General features: G+C 40.4%; 1 protein-coding gene and 1 pseudogene across 2 annotated transcripts in view; one reads left to right on the top strand and one right to left on the bottom strand.

Moving 5' to 3' along the window:
- SYNPR (synaptoporin) overlaps positions 1 to 23,147 on the top strand; it is a 311,298-nt gene that overhangs the window by 227,543 nt on the left and 60,608 nt on the right. The window lies entirely within an intron of this gene.
- On the bottom strand, positions 385 to 481 carry LOC132012704 (U6 spliceosomal RNA; annotated as a pseudogene).

A 23,147-nucleotide genomic window follows, 5' to 3' on the forward strand; every position in this document is an offset into this window, starting at 1 on the left:
TTTCACATATACAGCAGTGGTCTCAGGGTCTTTCAGAATCTTGGGAGATTCAATGGGACCACGTAGCATACATTGTTTCAAACTTGAAGTCTCAAATTAGAGGAAACTCACAGAATCATGTTCTGTCTCTCTAAGTCCATCCCGCTTCTTCTCTACAGGAGATACTTGGAGCAGGGGAGCAGGGGTGAATGGAAGCTTAACAGAAAGCATGGCAAGTGTGAGCTCGTCAGTAATATACTAAAAATTCTATGATTCCCCCACCAAACCTGGAAATCTCTGAATTCTTGATTCCAAATATCCAGAGGAGGGAATGGACACACTTCACCTTGCACTACACAGCCTTGTTTATGGAGGGCTCTAATAGTGTTCCAGCCCTGCTTATCCACCAAAGGGTTCACTTGTATGTCATCCTCGCACAGGGGCCACGCTAATCTTCTCTGTATGCTTCTTATTTTAGTATATGTGCTGCTGAACCAAGCACAAAGGGTTCTAACTTGGACAAGCAAGAAAGAAAGGGTGCAAAGGAAATGATCTGACCGTTCAGCTACACTCAAGTTATACGGGAGCAAAATTAGGGTGATTTCTCCTGCTTCCAAGGGCATTGCTAACTCCATTAACTTAAGACCATTGCTGCTTAGTATTTTCCCTTACACACCTAAATTCCAATCATTGCCTTAGCACCCATCAGCCTTGGGCAAATTACAGAATAAGCTAACATGTACTGAATGCCGACTGTGTATGTGGTAGTGTCCTTAGTGTTTTACATCTGTGGACTTGGCCTACTCTCTCAACATTGTAAAGAAGAAACAATAGTAACATCATTAGATGTTACTCAGTCCCACACAGCAAGTGCGTGGAGCTGGAAGTAGAGTCCAGGCTATTAGTCCCAAAGCTCATTGCCACATGCACAAGCCATGGTGTCTCCAGAACAACAGGTCAGTTTCAACGTTTATAAAAATGGAATGGTGCTGACCATTCTTCAAGGCAGTAGTAGGATTGAATAAGATTGACTTTGGCAATCAAATAGTATCCGATAATAAGGTCCCTGCCCATGAAGGGTATCTTTTTGGAAGAATCCACAGGTGTAGAAGTCAGGCTGGCTACAGAGTGCCTTGTCACACACCACTGACCATGGCAAGTGAATCCACAATATTTTTATTTATTCTCTTGTTTTCATTCTGCCTTCTATTCTCTTCTACACTACTTGCAAGTGTCTGTTTAAGTAGGTTAAAAGGATGGCACTTCATTTTCTGGCAGTCTTCATTTCTGACTATTTGGATCATTTTTAGTCAACAAATGAGTTGGCTTTCCTAAAACTGCCTGGGTTGACGTTTTTCATTTGAATTGTCATATGTTCTTCCAAAGGTGAGTGATCAGAAGCTATTGTCTGCAAGTCAACAGCACACTCAGAGGCAGAGAGCCAATATAGTTTTGTTTGTTGCTTTAATTACCATGTGTGCACTTAGGTTTTTTGGATTGCTCTTATTCTTGTTGAAAGGAATTGAGTGCACATAAGTAACTCTTCCATAAACATTGTTTGAGCCCTGCACAATGGAAGGCTATCCCAGAGCAATGAGCAAGGGACTACCAGATAAATCAAAACTGAGGTTAGATCCTAGCAAGGGGCAGGTAGTAGCAGAAAGATAGCAGGCTGAGAAAGATACATAAGACAAAGAGCTACAACCCATTAGAAAGGTGAAGGTAATGGGCTGTGGTGGCTTAGAGAGGAGAGAGATTGCTTCCATCATGAATGATCATGGAGGGCTTTCTAAAGGTGGTGGCAATTGAAGAGGACATAGAGAATGTGGACTATGATATGGCAAACCATAAAGGTAACATACACCTCCTCAGCAGTCACTTATTATGCCACCATCCTCGTCTATTTCATAGCACTTTCCCTACTGTCTTGTTTAATACACTATGCCTCGCACAGAGAATCTCAACTCCACTATATTCCTATATATTCCTAAACCATGTATCTACATCACCTCTAAATACTAGTTGTCATGCAATCCCACGCAGCTGAAACTCCTGATTTTTCTTTCTAAAAAAATGGTTGTGAAAATGCTTACTTTCCTAGAAAGCAGTTCTCCGGTTCTCAGCCTGGCAACATTAGAATCACTTTGGAGCTTTTGAAACCCCAGATAATTGAGCCTTAGCTGAGAATAATTAAGCCACAATCTCTGCAGGTGTGGCCAAGTCAATATATTGCCATGTCAATATGTTGCTCCCTAACTGGTTCTTGTGGACAGTCCCAATTGAGAACCAATGCTTTGGAAAGAGAATGCAAGAGCAGGCACCTTCACTGCTGATAGTTCCCTTCCCTGCCTGCTCTGGATGGAGGTGGGTAGCAGGATCAGGTGCACAAAGCTATACAGTCTGGACAGCAGAAGCATGATACACTTTCTTCATTCCACAGAGGGTTAAGGCATGTCTGCCATGTGTCAGGCACCGTCCCAAAAGTGTTCAGAGTTGAGCAAACTAGACAGAATGGTTGGCATTCTACCCTTTAGGTCCCATGAGATGCTAACCTTCTCTTTGAGACAACATGGCTTGACTGCAGGGTTTGGTAGTGAAGCAAGTAGGATGTTCTAACTAGAAGTCCTAAGGAGTCTTTCCTCAGATCTTCACTTAACCAATAATGTTTCTTCCTAGAGTTCAATAGCATGTTCCAGAAGTGCCATTCCTTTCACAATTTGATTCAGACTCATTGCCAGCACTTGTTTCTCCAGAGGCAATCAGGAAATTCTTCTCAAAGAAGGACAAGTTTGACAGGACCTTGGAAAAAATGGGTGGTTTCAGCCAGCAGAAATGGGGGCCAGGTATTCCAGAGAGAGGGGACAACTGGAGTAAATCCAGGCAGAATAGTAGCAGCAAATAAATTGGGGAAATGAGATCCCAGAGCATTTTGAAAAAAAATCTATGGGCTTTACTGGAAAATTCATGTAGCCCTTTCTATTTGCCTGCTTTCATTTATTGTGTCCATGCCCTCACAGAGAAGAGCTTCTGGAAGGTATTTCTGCTTTCAAACAGCCAATCTCACATCCTTTTTCTTTCTATAACAAAAATATCTGGAAAACCCCACCCTGTCATTTCCACTGTAAGCAGGCAGACAGCAACCAATTGCTGCCCTAGATTTGCATGAAAAGGATGAGTGACCTTGATTAAAAACTTGAGAGGGACAGTTGGGTGGCTCATCAGTTGAGCAACTACCTTCAGCTCAGGTCATGATCCTAGAGTCCTGAGATCAAGCCCCCAGATCAGGCGCTCTGCTCAGTGGGGAGTCTGCTTCTCCCTCTGCCCCTCACCCTGCTCGTGTTCTCTCTCTCAAATAAATAAATAAATACACCAAAAAAAAAAAAAACAAAAAACAAAAAAAAAACCCTCCAGAGAATGGTGACATTGCTTGCCAGAGTCCTGAGCAGCACTGTGGATAGAGACCTGCTCTCCATCAGCACCAAAAATCCAAATAAATCTACCCTCAGAGCTATCAAGAGCCCAGCAAAAGCAAAAAGGCTCTTGATGCAGCCCTTCACCTCAAGAGCAAAAGTATCCTTGAAAAGAGATTTCCCCTGATGGCCAAGTGCACATGCCTTCCTGCTGCTTCTTCCCAGCAACCTCCTGATGGGTAATTAATGTTCTTTGCATGGTGGTATCCTGCTACTTTGTAGTATTGTGCCCCCCATGTGTGAAGCTCATGACCTCAGTATCCATTTTTAAAAGTTAATATGATTTAATGTGGCACTCTAGCCTCCCAATGTGCTTCCAAGTTAACATCCTACTTAATTTTATCGAGGGTCTTTGTCTTGAGTTACAGCCTGGAAGAGAAGATTCTAGGGAGGACTTTATGATATTAAATAATGCATAGACAAATGAACCATCCTTCCCAGTGGTTCAGAAGCTCTTGCTGGTCCCTAGCTCCCTTCCCACATGCTAATATCTGATTTTGATTTTGAGAAAACTTGGAAGCTAACAGCAGGAGAGAAATATCCTCTCTCCCTAACCTCCTTCCTCTCTCTCTCTCACAGATTCTCCCTCTTCATCTCCCTTTGTCATTAACATCTCATTTTAAACCAAAGTGTGTTTCACAGAATGTTAATGGCTGTTACACAACCACAATATGGAGCCACATAAACTTTGGGGAAAACTGAGTTAAATAGTTAAGTAGGTATATTTATTGAGGTCAAGTAATAAAGCCTTTAATGGTGACTCTGCATAATTAATATTCAAGAAGGCTGTGTAATTTGTAGCATTTCCCAAATTTAATGTTTCCATGGAACCCTGTTTGAGGTAGTGTCTGGAGAGACCTGAGTTCATCAACTAGTGTTGAAATAGCAAAAAGAAGTCTGTCTCTGTGACAGATGCTCAGATGTTCCCCAGAAATTGCAACTCTCAGGGAAGTTACGATTGTTGACTGAAAAACCACTATGTAGGTCAAGTCACAGGAGTTGTGTTCCAGTGGAGAAGAGGTAGGAGGTCTCCCCACAATTTCCAGTCCACCTTCTCTCTAATTTTTTCATTTATATAATGGAAAGTAGTAATACCTACCTCTCAGAATTGTTAATAGAATTGTTCAGATGAATAATTTGGAATAATGTAAGTAAAAATGCTCAGTAATACCGCAAAAGGGAAGCATGTATTCAATTAAGGTAGCTGGTATCCACAGGTCCTCTAGGGGAGTCCTTCTCAAATTTTGCCATGCAAATAATCTCACTGGAATTTGTTACAATGAAGATTCCAATTCAGAGGTCTGGGATGGGGACAGAGATCCTGTGATCTGATGCTCCTAGTTTGAGGACCATAATTTGAGAAGCAAGACTTTCAGAAGTATAAAAGGAGTCAAACAGAGTCTCCACTTTTAAAATTATAATATAGAGAGAAATTAGACATTCAATGACCTAGTTCAGCAGCAAACAGAGGCTGATACAAAGAAACCAATTGGGAGGACAAGGTTATTCTCACACACTAATTCACACTTGCTTTAGAGGAGAGTCAAAGCTGACTTTGGATGATGAGCAGGCCAGGAACCCTGGGTCCTGGCTGTGCCAGAAAGGAAACACATTTGTGGAGGTAGGAAAGCATATGGTTAACTTAGGACATGTGCATAGTTCTAGGGAACCTTACATCTAATGGTGAAGAGGAGGAGACAGGTGTATGGGGGTCCAGGAAACTGCACATCTGTGTCACAGGGGTCAACAGAGCACAGGATATGAGAGTTAGAAGCAAATGTATTAGTTTCCCAGAGCTGCTCTAACAAAATCCCACAAACTGAGTGGATTCAAGCAACAGACGTTTATCTTACAGTACTAGAGTCTTAGGTGTCTGAAATCCAAGTGTCAGCAGGAAATGCTCCCTCTGAAAACTGCAGGGGAATCATTCCTTGCCTCTTCCTAGTTTCTGGTGGTTGCTGGAAGTCTTTAGCATTCCTTGGCTTGCAGCTGCTTCTCTCCAGCCTCTGCTGCCCTCATCCTGCAGTATTCTCTTTGTGTCTCTGTTTTCATGTGGCCATCTTCTTACTTGGTCAACACCCATGTTGGATTAGGGACCCACCCTATTCCAGGATGACCTCATCTTAACTAGTTTCCAAATAAGGTCACATTCTGAAGTACTGGTGTTTAGGACTTCAACATATATATTTTTGGAGGACACAATCCAACCCATAATAGCATCCCTATGGACTCATTGGGCCCAAGTCTCCCCTGCCCTATCAGACAAACTTCAAAGGTCGCCTTTGCCCCAGTCAGCACTGGAAACAAATGAAGGGTCAGAGGTCTGAAGACCCTCTGCCTTTTCCATGTTCACCCTTTTCACATGTGATAAGCATCTTGAGGACGTTCTGAGGGATCACTGAACTAAGCAGAAGATTCGGGACCCTAATGTTGGGAAAATAGGGCAGCATTAGAATGAAGGCTTCCTAATGAAGCCTTCTCTCACTTTTCTGCTTATATCTATGAGAATGTTATGTCATTCCCAAGAAGTTTCTGGGAATATGAACCCCTCTAGGTTCCTCGCTAGTGTGTGCACACACAACACGGTTCAATAAAACAAGGTTTTCCAATGTCTTTCTCCCCAGGTTGATAAGAAGCAGTGACCTCCTATTCTTTCTCTTTCCTTTTGCCCGATGAAAGACTAATGTAAGCACTGTCCAGAATGTGAATTTTGTAGGTGGGCGGAGGGGTCATTGGGCTACTTATTTGATCAAATTAAACCACTCCTTTGAAAAAACAGAACTTTAAAAAAAAATAAGTGGCTTTTCCTCTTTCAATTATATTCTCTCTAGCTGGGTAGATGAATTCATTGTCACCTAGGTACACAACATTTTGTGCTCCAAATAACACTGCTCCCTCACATCTTAGAGGTTACCAGCATGAAAGGAACATTTCACGCAAAACCTCTACAAGTATGGCCACGAGCAGTAATAAGTTTTTCAAGCCTGTTCTGTCAGACTGATTGTCCATCCTAGATGAATTCAGAGCACCCTTTCTCTGGTAAAATGAAGAAGAAATTCGCCTTCACTGTGTGGGCAGAAAAAAAAAAGAAGATGTGGACATAAAAGAATATGAAATGAGTATCTTTTTCAAGGCAGCTGAAAACAACTTGCAGGTTCTATCCTTGCTACTGTCTCCATTTAAAGAAAATAAGCCCAAGCAGCTCCTTGGAGCTGTTATTTAATTTTAAACCATATTTAAAGCCTGCTAAGAAACACAGTGGCCCCAATCTAGGCCATGGTCAGTTGCCATTTAGTCCCACTGACTAAAAAGATGCAAAGACCAGGCCCCCCAGGCCGATTAAGGCACAGACCAGCAATGTCTGACTTCCTTATTTGCTCAGTCCTGTCCTAATCAATTTAGCACATTGCCCAAGAAGACATAAACCTCAGAAACTGTACTATGCCATGCTAAGAGAAAACATACTAACTTCTACAGGTCAGGCTTAATTTTGCAAACTCCATTTCATGGAGATAATTGGCCATGGGGCACTTACAGTAGGATTAGTTAGCTCGAAATTTCATCTCTTCCCCTGAAATCCCCAATCATTCCAGCCTGAATTAATCTTCCCCCCTTTGTGCTCCTAGAGCACTTGATCTGTACCTCAATTATAGCTCTTATCACAGTCTCTATGGCATTAATGTTATTTCTGTGGGCTTTATCTCCCCTAGTAGACTCCAGGCTGTCTAAGGAACAAGACTCTGTCGTAGTCATTTTGTATTTCTAGCATCTAGGACAGGGTTTGGCAGGTCTTCAATAGATATTGAAGCGGAAGAAGGATTTTGTGATTTTCTCTATCATTATCAAATGTCACTTTCTCCTATTCTACAAGGTCTTACTAAATCCTTTGAAAGAAAGTTCTGGAACACTTAAGAGATTTGGGGACTTAAAAAGAATAGGAGAATTTCAACAAAATCTAAGGGTGAGCCTTTGGGGGAGATTAAAGAAGTCAACAAATACATATGGAAAACTCACTTGTAGAGCCCTGCTTCTTTTGGAGGGTCTGGGAATGGGCAAGACTGGAGGCAGACTTCGTGTTACCAAGAATTCTTGAAATTGCAAGTAACAGAAACTGCCTTTGAGTAACGAAAGTGAAATCATTTATTGGAAGGACATAGAAAAGTTCACAAAAAGAAAGGAACACTCAGGAACTGGGCTTAGAAAATACCGGAAACCGGGCAGTTCAAGGCACATGTACAATGAAAATGAAGGCATGGCTTTCATTCATACATAGTTGAGTCCATGTGTTGCTATAGGCGTGATTCAATTCAGCCCTTCTTCTCATCCTTACATCATGTCATTCAAGGTCCAAAATCCAGAAAAACAATCTAGTTGGTTTAAGATGAGTCATACACTTAACTCTTGGCTTGAGAATATCCCTTCTGTAGAAGAAGGACAATCCCCCAAAAGATGTGATTCCCTGAAAGGAAATCAAGGTCCTGTTAGGAAAAGAAGGAAAAATGAGTGCTTGACAACCAAAATGAGGCTCATGTCCACTACAGTCTTCTCTTGGAAAATATCCACATTAGAAAACTACTTTAAGGAACAACACTATATTATAAGTAGTGTGGAAGATGAGACACTAGAAAACTTTTATTTGTCAGTAAATTAGAGCTGAAATTCAAATACAACACATTTGGACATGTGCTGTCAAATATTTTACCCACATGCATATCGCCGATGTATCTTAGGAGTTTGTTTTACCTTGCTAAATTGCTTAGAGAGCCATCCTTTTAATAGAAAGAGGAAACGAACAACCTTGGAAGAAGTCACCAAATAATGACTAAATCAGAAATTTAGGTAACTGATTTTCTGTCAACCCTTTTTTCTACTTTTTGATATGAGTATAGAACCAAGTTACAGTTAGGAGGAGGAAAAATTAACAACCTTCACTCTAGGAATTACTTATTGTCTTTTTCCAGTTTTCACTTTAACACCTGAAAATTATATTTTGTCAACAGATACTTTTGAACATTTCCTACTAATATTAATGGCTAAAGCTTTTTTTTTTTTTTTTTTTTTGTAAAGTAGGTTCTGAGAGAATATGAAGAATCTCAGGGCTTTCCTTATTCTTCCAGTGCAGGTTACACCTAATAATGGTTTAGTAAGTTCTTCTGTGTATCAGATGCTCTACTAAAATCTTTACATGTGTTTCTCATTTGATATTTATAAGAACTCAATGAGAGTATACTCTTGGTAATAGGAAACTAGGAGTCAAAGAAATTATGTAACTTGCCCGAGGGTACAGAAACAGTAAATGGCAGACCTAAGGTAAAATACATAAAATGTTGATGTGGAAAATGAGAACGCTACATATATACTCACATACACAGTTACAGACATGGTTATTAACCTTAGAAATTCATTTCTGAAGCATTTGGATTACCTATCCTTACAAAACGTAGGTCCTTAATAAATGTACATTAAAGGCAGGAATGGATAATGTTATTCTAAAAATATAACTTCCAGGAAATTTGTATAGGTAGGGAAAAAGATCCATCAGCAAAAAAAGAGCTTTTTAAATAGGATATGATGATCTGTTATTCCTTCTACTGGCTCTGAAAATGATTTTCAGTTATTAAATACAGAGGGGAAAATAATTGATTAAATTTTTTGACCCTTGGGTCTTTTTTTCCCTCTTAAATAGCTTATTAAATGCAGTAGTGGAATGCATTTCTCTGTTTGAAAAAATCAGAAGAAAATGTGGTGGGTATTAGCCTACAGGTAAACATATAGACCAATGGAATAGAATTGAGAGTACAGAAATCAGCCTTGACATATACATTCAGTTGGTTTTCAACAAGGGTGCCAGTCATAGTAATGGAGAAAAATGATCTTTTTGACAAATGGTACAGGGACAACTGAATATCTGCATGCAGAAGAATGAAGTTGGACCCCTACCTCACACTGTAAAAATATTAACTCAAAACAGATCATAGACCATGTAAAATCTAAAACTATAAAACTCTTAGAAGAAACCATAGGAATAAATCTTTACGTACTTTTTAGTCAGGCAGTGGTTGCTTAGATATGACATCGACAACATAAGCAATTAAAAATAGATAAATTGGATTTCATCAAAATTTAAAAAAAAACTGTTTTGAAGGACACTATTAAAAAAGTAGTTAAAATAAAATTTGAAAAACTTAGATATGTATAGTATCTGACAAAAGGTAGTAACTAATACCTCTTATTATATTTAATGAATTATATAAATGATCAGACTGAACAACATAGTCTTGATTCAATAGCATCATGATCTGATAAAGAATTGAATGATTTTTCTACTGTGATTCATAACTTGTTCAGGAAAAGTTCAACATTAGAGTCCCATAATTATTTTTTGAGTACTGGCATCCTCTTTGGCATTAATGTATGGCTCTTAGGTATGATTATTTTGTAAAATAAAAACATTTATTTAAAGCTTAAAAATAAATAAATAAAAGTGAAAAGCCAACCCACAGAATGGGAGAAAAATCTTCTAAATCACCTATTCAAAAAAGGACTGCATCCAGCATATATAAAGAACACACAAACACTCTCTCTCTCTCTCTCTCTCTCTGTGTGTGTGTGTGTGTGTGTATACACACACACAAAACTCTTTCTATATAAAGAACTCTAACAACAACATGAAGACATCTCAGTTTTAAAATGAGCAAAGGACTTAAATAAACATTTATCCAAAGACATACGGATAGCCAAAAAACACCTGGAAATATGCTTAAGATCACTAGTCATTAGGGAAATGCAAATCAAAACCACACTGAGCTATCACTTCAACTCCATTAGGATAGCTAAAATAAAAAAGACAAACAATAACAAATATTGACAATGATATGGGAAACTTGGCTCTCTCCTATATTTGCTGGTGGAACTGTTAATCATGCAATTCACTTTGGAAGACCATTTAGCCATTTCTCCAAATGTTAAACGTATGATTGTGTTAATGTTAAACCATATGATCCAGCAATTACACTCCAAGAAATGAAAACATACATACACACCAAAATCTATATACAAATGTTCCTAGCAGCTTTATTCATTATAGCTCAAAAGTGGAAACAGCCAACTTGGGGCATCTGGGTGACTCAGTGGGTTAAGCCTCTGCCTTCAGCTCAGGTCATGATCCCAGAGTCCTGGGATCTAGCCACACATGGGGGTCTCTGCTCGGCAGGAGCCTGCAGCCTGCAGCCCCTCTCTCTGCCTGCTTCTCTGCCTACTTGTGATCTCTCTGTCATAAATAAATAAAATCTTTAAAAATAAATAAATAAAATAAACAAATTAAATCAAATAAATATATAAATAAGTAAATATAAATAAATTAAATAAATAAAATAAAATAAAATATCTGAAAACAAAACAGTGGAAACAACCCAAATGTCCACCAACTGATAAATAGGTAAACCAAGAGGTATATCTGTATGATGAAATAGTATTCAGGAATATAGAAGGAGTGACATATTCAACAACATGAATGAATCTTGAAAACATTATGCTAAGTGAAACAAGCTGGTCACAAAATGCCACATATTGTATGATACCATTAATAACTATAATGTGCACATTCACAGAAATGAAGTAGACTGGTAGTTTCCAGCGGTAAGTATGGGTGGAATGGAGTGTGACTTCTAACCGATGTAAGACTTCTTCAGGGGATTGTCAAAACGTTCTGAAATTAGATAGTGGTGTACGTTGCTGTATGAATATACTAACCTCTGTAAATATGCTAAAAACCACTGAAATGTTTATTGAGGAAGGCAGGCAGGCTGGTTGGCTTAAAGACAGAAAACTAAAGAATATCTCCTGGCTGAAACATTCTATGAAAGTCAGGACACTTTCTTATCATAGATAATGTCTTAGATTTAAATCTTAAATACTTCTGTGTGTTGAATTTAAACTGGGGAAGTCAAAGCTATAATGAATCAATATCTGTCTTCTTGATGTGAGATGCTAACTCCGTCCTTAGGATAAGCTGAGCTTCCTAAAAGAAACAGGTAGTGCTTGCCACATCGGATAATCTTGCACAATTAAAAGCTATAGTGCAGGATCCTAAGACATTTCACTGGAGTATGTAGCCTTGGTTGTCAGTAAACCCAAGATAGTTTAAGGATCGAATCAGGGTCTATTGTGGAGGGAAATGGAGCCTCTGGTGAATAAATTTAAACCAGATTACAGTCCTTCCAAAACAATTTATCTCCCTGCTCAACTACTTAAGCTTGCTGTGGTTTGAGACATCAGAATAAGATTAACATATGGACAAAAGGATTAAGAATTTACAATGAGTTTGGGTCTGTAAGACTTCTTTGATGCACAAATCCAAATACTTGAGCAGTCGATGGACTGCAAAAGATAAGAAACCACCATCAGTGAAAAAAAATACCCCCCCGCCAGCAAATTGCCTTTGCAGAGTTTATTATAGAAGGTGAGGAGATATAAGGGGTAGTAATTCCAAGCAGAAAAAATAGTTAGTGTAAAGATGAGAATATAGTTGGTGACTTGAAAGAGGCCGGGGTAACGTAAGGACATTAGACAGCAGTGTGATCATTAAGATTCCCTGTTGTAGACAAACTTACTGGTCACAATTCTTCATTCCCTTTTCCCAACAGTATTTTGAAAAGCTACCTTTGCCTTAGTCTCACAGAGACAGCACGCATTTCCTTGCCTCACTGATGCTGAGTCTGGCAAATGACTTGCTTTGGTCAGTGGAAGATGTGCATAAGTGATGTATGCCATTCCCAAACAAGACTTCAGTGGGCACGGCATGTCCCTCCTTGCCTTCCTATGCCTCTGGTATCAGCAAGAGAAGGCCTCCTTCTTGCAGATGTGCTCCCTCCACGCTTAGCCCCAGAAAGATTGTGAATACAGCAGAGCTCCTGCAGTCAATGTGGAGACACAGTGTGAGAATAGATAGTGATGGTTTTAAGTCACTGAGCTTGGAGGTGACTAATATGCGGCATTGCCATAGTGATGGTTAACTGATAGTCTTCAATCCTAATCTTACACATTATTAGGATACCTTTCTATGGTTCGCTTTTTTAAACATTGTCTTGTTCATATGCTCAACAGTTGCCAAATCCTTTCTGGAAACGGCAGGGTACCTGTAAATCGTAAAACAAACATGAGCCTAGCTATATGCATTTGGAAAGAATAAACCATTTGTTTAGTTGAAAGAAAGCAAAGGCCTTTTCTCTCTTTTCTACTTCTGCACCAGGACATCTGTTTTTTCAGTAACATAGTGTGAAGTTTTTACATTATTGGAAAAAAAAACCACACAACTCTGTAGCTCGTAGTTCATATTTTGGCATCTTTGCTTGTTAGTACTAGTCATTCAATAGACGGGTGATTCCTCAACAGAGTAAAACCCACCAAGTAAAGTGTGAAGTCACTTTTATAAATAAACCAAATTTATGGCTCATTTTCACAAGTTACAATTCTGAGGCTAAATTTTCCAAAAGAAGTTCAAGTGTTTGTACATGTATATCCCAAACTTGAACCTAATAGCAATGTAAATAGCAATTAATTTCATCAGCTGTGATTATGATAGAACTTCCTTCTCTTGAATTTAAATACGGAAGTTTTTCTCAAAATATATCCTTTATAAATATAAACGTATATAAAAACTTTTTTTTAAGGTTTTATTGATTTATTTGACAGAGGGAGCACAAGTAGGCAGAGAGGCAAGCAGAGAGAGAGAGAGAGAGAGAGAGAAGGAGGAAGCAGGCCCCCCGCTGAGCAGAGAGCCCGACTCGGGGCTTGATCCCAAGACCCTGGGATCATGACCTGAGCCAAAGGCAGAGGCTTTAACCCACGGAGCCACCCAGGCACGCCAATATAAACATATATATATATAATTTATTTACCAAATAGTTACAGAGCTTCAGACCACAAAACATGCCAAACAATACGGAACTACAAATAATGGGATATGACCTGCCCTAAGTAAATATATCCTGAGAATTGGCTTTCCTTGGGGCCTGTCTTAATTTGGATTCCCCCGATGCAGACCTTAAGACAAAGACTTGGGAATTTATGTGTGAGGTGATCCCAGGAGGCACAAGCAAAGAGGTGGACAAGTGAGACAGAAGAAAGAAATGCCAGAAGGAGAGAGGGAGAGGAAGGGAGTGAGGAAAGGAGGGAAAGAAAGGGAGAGAGAGATTGAGAGAGGAAGTGAGGAGGGAAGGAAGGAAGGGGAAAGAAAGCCGGCCATTGTGGGCAACGGAGGCTCAGTCCTGCCAGGGATCCTCTGAGAACCTGTGCAGAAGACACCCGAGAATCCTAAGACCAGAGAGCAGGGAGGCTGCAGCATTTACACACTGACTTTCATCCCCCAGTGTTCGAAGGCTACATCCAAGAGGTTAATTCCCAAGAGGGGAATTAACTGTGCCTACTTGCAGCAGAGAAGGCTTCCTTGGGCCAAAGAAGGCCCTCAGCGCGGAGAGGGAAGGTGGGAGGTTTATCAGCCTCTGCAATAGCTGCCTAAAATCAGGTGGGTCAAGGAAGCATGGTGCACGGCAGCGCCCCTGTCTACTGCAGGAGCACAACTGTTTATTCCATCAGGAATAAGCATAGCCAGTATTCACTGAGCGCTTTATACCAGGCTCAATGCTAATAAGCCTTTTATGATGATCGTATTATTTAATCTTTGCCCTGTGAGGGAGATACTCTTTCTTTCATCCCCCATAGACAAGGAAATGAAGAAGTTTCCCAAGCTGACAAAACACGTGAATGGAGGAGATTATGAATGTGAGCACTCTGATTAAAGGGCCCTGCTCTAAACCACACTTGGTTCATGAAGGGCAAGGCGCAGAAAAACCAAGGCAATGGCAACTCAAAGACGGGGGAGGTGTTGAGGCATGTAATCCTCAAGGAAGCCTTCATGGAAGAAATACACCTGAGAAATGCTTTAAGATTAATTAAGTAGAAGAGTGCAGGGAGAGAAATGAGCCGGTGCGTGATGAGGTGGGGAAAGAGAAAGGAGGAAGGGGGCTGTAAGATGACGCACATGAATTCAGCAAACTGCCTGCCTTCGAGTGCACACAGCATTGGTCTCTGTTGTAAGGATGGGTGTATGTATTACTGCATGTAGCTCTATGTTTGTTCATTCAACAAATATGTACTGAGCCTCTGCGTCATACTTGGCATGGGAGATATAAAGATTAGAAAAAGGAAAAACAAGGGCGCCTGGGTAGCTCAGTGGGTTAAGCCTCTGCCTTCGGCTCGGGTCATGGTCTCAGGGTCCTGAGATCGAGCCCTGCGTTGGGCTCTCTGCTTAGAGGGGAGCCTGCTTTCCACCCCCGCCCCGCCCCCTGCCTGCCTCTCTGCCTACTTGTGATCTCTGTCTGTCAAGTAAATAAATAAAATCTTTAAAAAAAAAAAAAGAAAAGAAAAAGGAAAAACAGATATGATTTTCTAGGGAGGAGACCTATGCAGTAGGTCGGTGTTGTTTCCTTTTTCTAGTCCTGGAATCCTTTCTCTCAGCGAGGAATCCATTCAGTCATGTTTGTGTGGAGTATCGTCTCCTTTTACAGCCCACACTTTGCCCACACTTTGTGTATCTATATATAGATATCTATCTATCTATCTATATATCTATATCTATATATTATTCTTTAGTTCTTATGAATATATTATATATGTGCATAAATACACACACACACACACACACACACACACACACATATATATATATTTTTTTTTAATTATTGGGGTCAGCCTGACAATAACCAAGAGATAAATCTTATCTCAAATTTTTCTATTAGAAACCCCCTTGATTGCACATGGAAGAAGAAAAGGAGATTGGTTAAGTGAACTCTTCTTAACATGGCTTCTTATAAAACTTGGTCAATTAAAGATTCAGGTTACAATCTATTCTCCCAGTCAATCTGCAGAACACCAGGATGCATGAGTCCTTCCTACCGACCTGATTTATCCACAAGCCATCGGATCCTCTGAATCTTTACATAAGTGGGATTCTGAAATAGTTGTGTAGATTTCAGATGGAAATTTGAATAGGTTAGTTTTTCTTTGATTGAAAGAGCCAAACCTATTGAGTACTAAATCCTGCTAATTATAATCCTCCTTTTATAAAACTCTTTCTCTTCTCGCTTGTTCTCCTAATCTACTTTGGTTCATGTTCCTTGGCTCCAGATCCAGACTATGAATGTTGGCATAGGTTGGCCAAGTTTAAAATTTCTTTCACAAGATTTAGGAGCCCAGAGAAGCTAAACATAGAAATGAGAAGTTAAAAATACTTGCAGAAAAGCTTGCTTTTGAATCAAGCAGCATATCCAGTGTCCTGATATAAAATACCTTCTCAAGAGGGTAGTTGGAATGAAAATAAAAAACTAGAGAAATGGTATGAGGTAACAGCAAAGGGGGAGGGTAAATAGAAGAGAAGAGAAGAAATGTATTTTATCAAACTTTAATATGTCAATGGGCATATTCTGTAGCTGAGGCCTGTTCGGGATAAAAGATGAAATGGGGGCTCTGTTTCTATCTGAGATGCTCCAAATTTTCACTTGAAAAGCACCTAGAGACCAAAGTCAGTTGAATCAATAAACACTTTTGAGCACCTGCAATGTGTGGGCGCTGTCCTAGGTGCTAGGAACATAATAAGGAATTAGAATCTCTTTGTCTCTTTCTCCACATGTTTTCTTCTGTATTGGTCTCCTCATCCTGGAGTAGGACCCAGTATGACCATCTTTAATTTTTAAGCCCAAGAGATGAAGCATAACAATTCATCATGTCTAGATCTGATATGCTAGATCTATATCTAGATCTGATATGGATACCCAGACGACACTTGCTCCCCTTATTGCAAATGTCCCCACCTGTAGGCCTCAGTGTGTGACTCCTTTTGGGGATGAGATATAGGTAGTGTTTATAGTGGATAATCATTGCAATAGAACGTCTAAATCTGACCACTCTTGTCCTGCCTCTAACCTGAGATACTGTGAGAAGTGAAATGTCAAAGACCAGGGAACAGTCATACTTGGTAAAGGCTTTTCCTTTCCGGATCATGCATGGACAGGAAGCTGGTTAGAGGCTATCTAGGTAGTGCCATCTGCAGTTATACATGAGCCCTTATTCAGGTTTTGCTAAGGTTGACTTGCATGTGATGGGTACTCAATAAATATCCTTTGAATGAAAGCACTGCCTCTGTAAAATGGTGAATCAGGCCATGTATGACAGTATTACTTAACTTACTAAAAGTGGACTTAAGAAAAATGAAATAATTTAGGAGGGGTTAAAAAAAAAATCATTACCTGGATTAGCTGCTCTCAAATGTTAAGTCCCAAGACTCCTCTACATTCTTAAGAATGATTGAGGATTACAAATAACTTCTTATTTGTGTGGATTATATCTGTGAATATTTGCCATTTAGAAATAAAAACAGAAAAATGTGTAAAATATAAGAATGTGCAAGTAGATGTTCCATTAGCCAACAGAACAAAGATTACACCTCATAACATGTCACTTCTGGAAAACTCCACGGTACACCTGTGAAAGAATGAGTGTGACAAGGACAAATAGCATCTGAATGTTTTGGTTTGAAAATAGTGTTGCTCTTGTGGCCCCCCCTGAAAGGGCTTCCGATGTCCTCCGGGGCTCTGAACCACAGTTTGTGGAATTCTGAGTTTTCAGAAAGATTATTTCTAAGAAGCTAAACAAAAATACTGCATATAAAATTACTTGTAAGACTTATTTATAGCTATGTTTACATAGTTTAGACCTTGATTTTTAATTACCAGGAGAGGAAGCGAGAATGAGCTTCCGTTCTCTTCCCTTCAAATATTTCATGAATCAAGAGGAACTATAATCATAGAAGGTTTTTATTTTTGTTTTGTTTCATTTGAGGTCTCCCCAATGACTAAATACCATTTTTTCTATTTAAGACCTGTTTGACCCTTCTGTGAATAGATTGGTGTCTTTCCAATCAAATCCTTGCTAGACCTTGTATAGAACTGCCTTTCCTTTAAGACTGGCCTGAAACATGGCAATTTATCAGAGGCAGAAGTTTAGGAAACCAGCTCGGATAAGCAGGAAGGGGTTGAGCTGACACAAAGGAAGATAAACTGAGACCACAAACATGTATATAAACTCCAACAGGTGATGGAAAGGAAGCCATCTCTTTCTTTTTCCTAGACAACTTGAGGGATTAAGTCTCATTCTCAATGCTAGCTTCACCACTGCAGGCAAGAGGAAAATGGCATTGGCTTCAAAGTTACCAAGTCATTCCTGAAAAATCTTGTTCCAGGAACAGTGTGAGGTGGCCCTGAGGGTCCCAAGGCTAATTCCCAACCAAAATCAAACATGCAGGAAAACCATCTCCCTAGAGCCAGTTTTCCAAATAATCATTTTGTTGAAAGATAGATTTTTCTCTTTGAAAATATTTTCACTGTATTAGCCTCACTGGGCCCAGTCCAACACACACACACACACACACACACACACACACACACACACACCCCTACACTCTTACCAGCCTTCAAACTGAGGGACATCTTCAACTTAAGACATGGGAGCAAAACAGCTGGGGTAAAATCTCCCTGACAGTGTCAGATTAATTGATTATTAGGCCAATTGACTTTTCATCCAGCTAATTTTTAACGAGTTTTTCCTGTATCAACCATTCTGAAAAATGTGTATAGCTCCTTTCCTCTGCGGTGTATAGGGACGTGGCATAGATGAGCCCCTGAGAAAGGCTGAGAGACATGCAGTTTGCCAGAGATGCATAAAGCATTGGTGGTGAGACTAAAGGAAGAGTGTGCCACTGTGCGATGAGAATTCCTCTGGACAGACCACTTGTAGCAGACTGACCTCCTATATACTCAGCCTCTGTCTCCTCATCAGTAGGGTAGGGATAGTAATGATTATATCGCACACAAATCTGGTAAAGAATAAAGGAAAGATAGCATGTAAAGCATATAGTTCAATGGTTACCACAGAGACAGGTATCCATACCTACTAGCTGTTATTGTTAATTGTTATCATTAATGGCAGAAAATAATTCCTCAAATGACACTTTCTTGTCTCCAGGAAAAGTCCTCACTTTTCCAGCTTTCTAGCCAGCATACCCTCTCCACCCTCATTTATTATTTTTTAAAGATTTTATTTATTTATTTGACAGAGAGAGATCACAAGTAGGCAGAGAGGCAGGCAGAGAGAGAGAGAGGGAAGCAGGCTCCCTGCTGAGCAGAGAGCCCGATGTGGGACTCGATCCCGGGACACTGAGATCATGACCTGAGCCGAAGGCAGCAGCTTAACCCACTGAGCCACCCAGGCGCCCCTCCACCCTCATTTAAATCACCTCCCCCAATAAGCCTTCTCCAGTCTTGTAGACAAGTTTAGGACTCCTATATATCCCTGGTCTTAACTCTCATTGCCACTTAGAGAAACAGATTGTTCAGATTGTCTGAAATCAGATTGTCTGCTTTTTCTGAGAACAAATACCCTGAGCGCAGGATGATTTCCATAATGTTTACTCCAATATGCATCAACCCTAGTACAGTGCTTATGGTAGTTGGATGAATGAACAAGGCGTCAGCTAGAAGCATGGTACTGAAGCCTGGTCCTGACAATGGGGCAAAGCCAGCACACAGCTGCACAGGTGTGCCTTAGATCACAGGGCCTAGGAGAAAGACCTGAGAAGATCTGGAGGGAGGGCTCTGTTGAGCTTCTCCAGGAGGCCCCAGAAGCCTGTGAGTTGGCTTCCATTTTTGACTTCTCGATCCTAGAATCCTTCCAACCTCCAGACTTGACCTCTCTGGGCCACTGGAGACTCTCTTCCCCATGGGAATTGCAGGATAGTAGAAAGTCCACTGATGTAGGAGCAGAAAACTTAAGTTGCGATTGTTTCACTGTGTGATTTTGATCAAGCGCGTTCACCTCTCTGAGTCCTGGTTTCCCTTGGTAGAACAGCTGAGGCATCTCTTTCAACGATTCTATGTGGCAGGAGCAGGATCAGCTTGCAGACAAATATCTGGTCTCAGACGTTATTGAGATCTGTCCTATCTCTTTCTATCCTTTTTTCCTTCCCTCTCTCCCTCCCTTTCTTCTTTATATAGCAAGTATGTGTTGCTTCTGGTACTTTGGTGCTTTTACCCTAAACCAGATACAGCCTGGCATTCAGTTATAGAAAGGTAGATGAGATAAACAGGATCCTTGCCTTCCTGCTACTTATGTTCTGGTAGGAGAGACACAAGTAAGCAGGATAACGTCAGCCGTTCAGATGCTAAGAGCTCTAAGTAAAAGCAGTGAACTGGTATAGTGTGATAGAAAATGATGGATGGAACACCCTCTTTAGATGAGGTGGTCGCGGGAGGTCTCTCAGATGTGCTCACATTTGAGCTGAGACCTGAACGAAGCAGTGAAGCTGACAGTGGGCAATTTGAGATTAGTTCAAAGGCCCCGGAACTTGGGCAGGGGAAGTGCTCTAGGAAGAAAAAGAAGCAAGACGGCATGGTGATAGCAGACAAGTGGGCAAGATCCAGGTGATGTCAGTCCTTGTGGACCCTGGTCAGGGGTTTGAATGTAGCTTCTTGTGCAAGGGGTAGCATTGGAGAAGAATTTTAGGCAGGGGAGTGACATGTCTGATTTATGTTTTTAAAAGATTTCCGTTTGCGGTGTGGAAAATGAATTCCTACCTGTCATGTTCCAACTGTAACTTGAAAATAGGATGATTAATCCCCTGATGCTGGCAAAGCACCAGAAACATGGGTGACATTATATTTGCTGATAATAAAGGGCACTTTTTCCATCCTGAGCTGATAAATATGTTGAACAAACTATTTCTAGTTAACTAAAATGAACAGTGTTGACTTGTGCCTTAGACACTTTTTACCCAAAAAGATTTGTGTATTTATGGTGATATTAATAACTGAAGAATTGGAAATGTACAGTTCCATAGCCAGTTGACAAGGCAATAGCTTTGGGGTGGTTTAAAGGAGATTTGATTTTGTTCTATATGTATAAGCGGTTACTGTTTATTTCATTATAATCTGGCAGATATATTGAATTTCCCACCCAGCAATGGTTCTGCTGGGTCTCCTATCCTGACCATCCAATAAGGCCAGTTATTATGGGTAGAATGAAACGACAGCAAACAACAACAGATGACCAAATAGTGGCTCGCTAGGGTGGCTTTTTGACAAAGAAAATAGTAATAGAACATGCCATGTTTCCAGGTCTTTGAAGTCTACTTTTTGAAAATCATTTTGGAATTTTTAAAGTCAACTTTAGTAATTAGACTTACACCTTGAATTTTGAACTTCAGAAGCTCTTTGCACACCTAAGAAGAGTGACTGTAGTTGCTAAATAACATGCAAACTCTGCAACGAATGCAATGTATTCCATTTTCTTAGTTGAGCCTTACAAAACCCCTCTGAGGAATAGGGGATGGGAAAGCTGAGGCTCAAAAAGGGCAGAATACTGGTCCAAGATCACGTAGCTGGTGGTTGGTGGAGCTACCATAGCTTGCCTTTCAATCAGGGGGAAAAAGAAGTAAGAAGGTGGTGCTCCACTGGGCCCCAAATGGAGACGAATAAAAGGTATGCTAGGGCTATAGGTCTTTTGGAAGTTACATCTCAATGAATGGGCAAAGAGTCTAATATTCTTCATGTGTTGCCCCTAAGTATAAGATTAGATGAGGTTAACAATGGTTAGGGTGAAGGACCATCAGTAGTTGTATCTGTGTCGGGCAAAATGTAGGCCCGTTAAATTGCCTGAATGAAATCTTTAGAACTCAGATGTTATTTCCACTTGCAGTGCTAGGTCACCAAAATCGTCCAATAAGTTATGAAACATGACCAGATAGGTGATTTTTTTTATGATTATGAAGCTCTCTGAGGATTGTCATGAACCCCTGAAGTTCATCCAGAAACATCCAGAGATGACATCCTGCAATCAGCCACTCATCTTGAATTTGAGAACACTTAGACCCAGGGTCTAAGTGTTCTTACGGGTCTAAGTGTTCTTAGACTTAGGGTCACACAGAAAATTGGCACACAGATAGACTCACAAGTTTCAGTCCTCTCACTTTTAATAGTTCTCAGATTCTGTGCTGCACAGGCTCTAGACTCTGGGAGCTGTTCCATTTGAAATGACTGGCTCTCATCCTGAGAGTTTCCCCTTCTGCTTTTGGGGTATTCATATATCTTGAACTTTATGAAATTTTGATGATAATTACTGTTCTTAATCTTAATTTTTGTTTTGAATGTCCTCATCTAGCTAAATAAAAAATTGATAGCTCCTTCTGGTAGTAAATTTCTCCTGAAAGTTATACTGATCCCAAAACTCTAAAAAGCTAGGAATCACTGCTTTTGTTCAAATGCCTCTCTAGCATCTCATCTCCCACCTGGAACAGGTGCAAAGCATAGAGTAGCATCAGCCTTATCCTTGCATCTGTTGTTTAACAGAAGTGAGGGGGCTCTACTGGGCCTGATTCCTTCTGCATATTCATATGGCACATACTGAAAGGGAAAAAAAAAAAAAAAAAAAAAAAGAGGGAGGAAGAGCCTGTAGGTTAAAAGAGACTGGAGGGACATAACCAAATGCAACGTACTAACTTCTCTGGGTCCTAATTCAAATATTTTTTTTTAAAAAGATCTTATCTAGAGAGCATAAGCGGAGGTGGGGGCTGTAGGCAGAGGGAGAAGCAGGCTCCCCACCGAGCAGGGAGCCTGTTGCAGGACTGGATTCCAGGACCCTGGGATCATGACCTGAGCTGAAATTAGATGCTTAGCTGACTGAGCCACCCACACATCCCAGGGGTCCTGATTCAAATAAACCAACTTAAAAACAGATGAGACAATTTGAACATTGGATAGATAATTGATGATATAAGGAATTAACTATTTTTAGGGTGTGAATTTTTAGTGTTGTGGTTATATTTTAAGAACTCTGATCTTCGGGCGCCTGGGTGGCTCAGTGGGTTAAGCCGCTGCCTTCGGCTCAGGTCATGATCTCAGGGTCCTGGGATCGAGTCCCACATCGGGCTCTCCGTTCAGCAGGGAGCCTGCTTCCCTTCCTCACTCTCTGCCTGCCTCTCCGTCTACTTGTGATTTCTCTCTGTCAAATAAATAAATAAATCTTTAAAAAAAAAAAAAAAAAAAAAAAAAAAAAGAACTCTGATCTTCTAGGGGCACCTGGGTGGCTCAGTGGGTTAAACCCTCTGCCTTCAGCTCAGGTCATGATCCCAAGGTCCTTGGATTGGGCTTGCATTGGGCTCTCTGCTCAGCAGGGTCCTGCTTTCCCCTCTCTCTCTGCCTGCCTCCCTGCCTACCTGTGATCTCTCTTTCTCTATCAAATAAATAAATAAAATCTTTAAAAAAAAAAAAAAAGAACTCCGATCTTTTAAAAATGCATGCTGAATATTTCCAGAAGAAATTATGTATGTCAGGAATTCATTTCCAAATAATCTATTGGTGGGGGACAGGTGGTGGCGGGAGGCACCAGGTGGTAGTTGACATGAAAAAAAGACTGGCCATGAGTTGCTGACAGTTGATCATGGGAACAGAAACATGGAAGGTGATGGTATGATAGTCTCTACTTCACGTAGGCTTGACATTTTCTATAATAAACACTTTTTTTAAAGGGAAAAACAGTAAGCAAAAGGGGGCAACCCTAGTACACTCTTCATGGGAGTGCAAATTCCTACAA

Source organism: Mustela nigripes, chromosome 2, assembly GCF_022355385.1.
Source record: "Mustela nigripes isolate SB6536 chromosome 2, MUSNIG.SB6536, whole genome shotgun sequence".
Taxonomy (NCBI): domain Eukaryota; kingdom Metazoa; phylum Chordata; class Mammalia; order Carnivora; family Mustelidae; genus Mustela; species Mustela nigripes.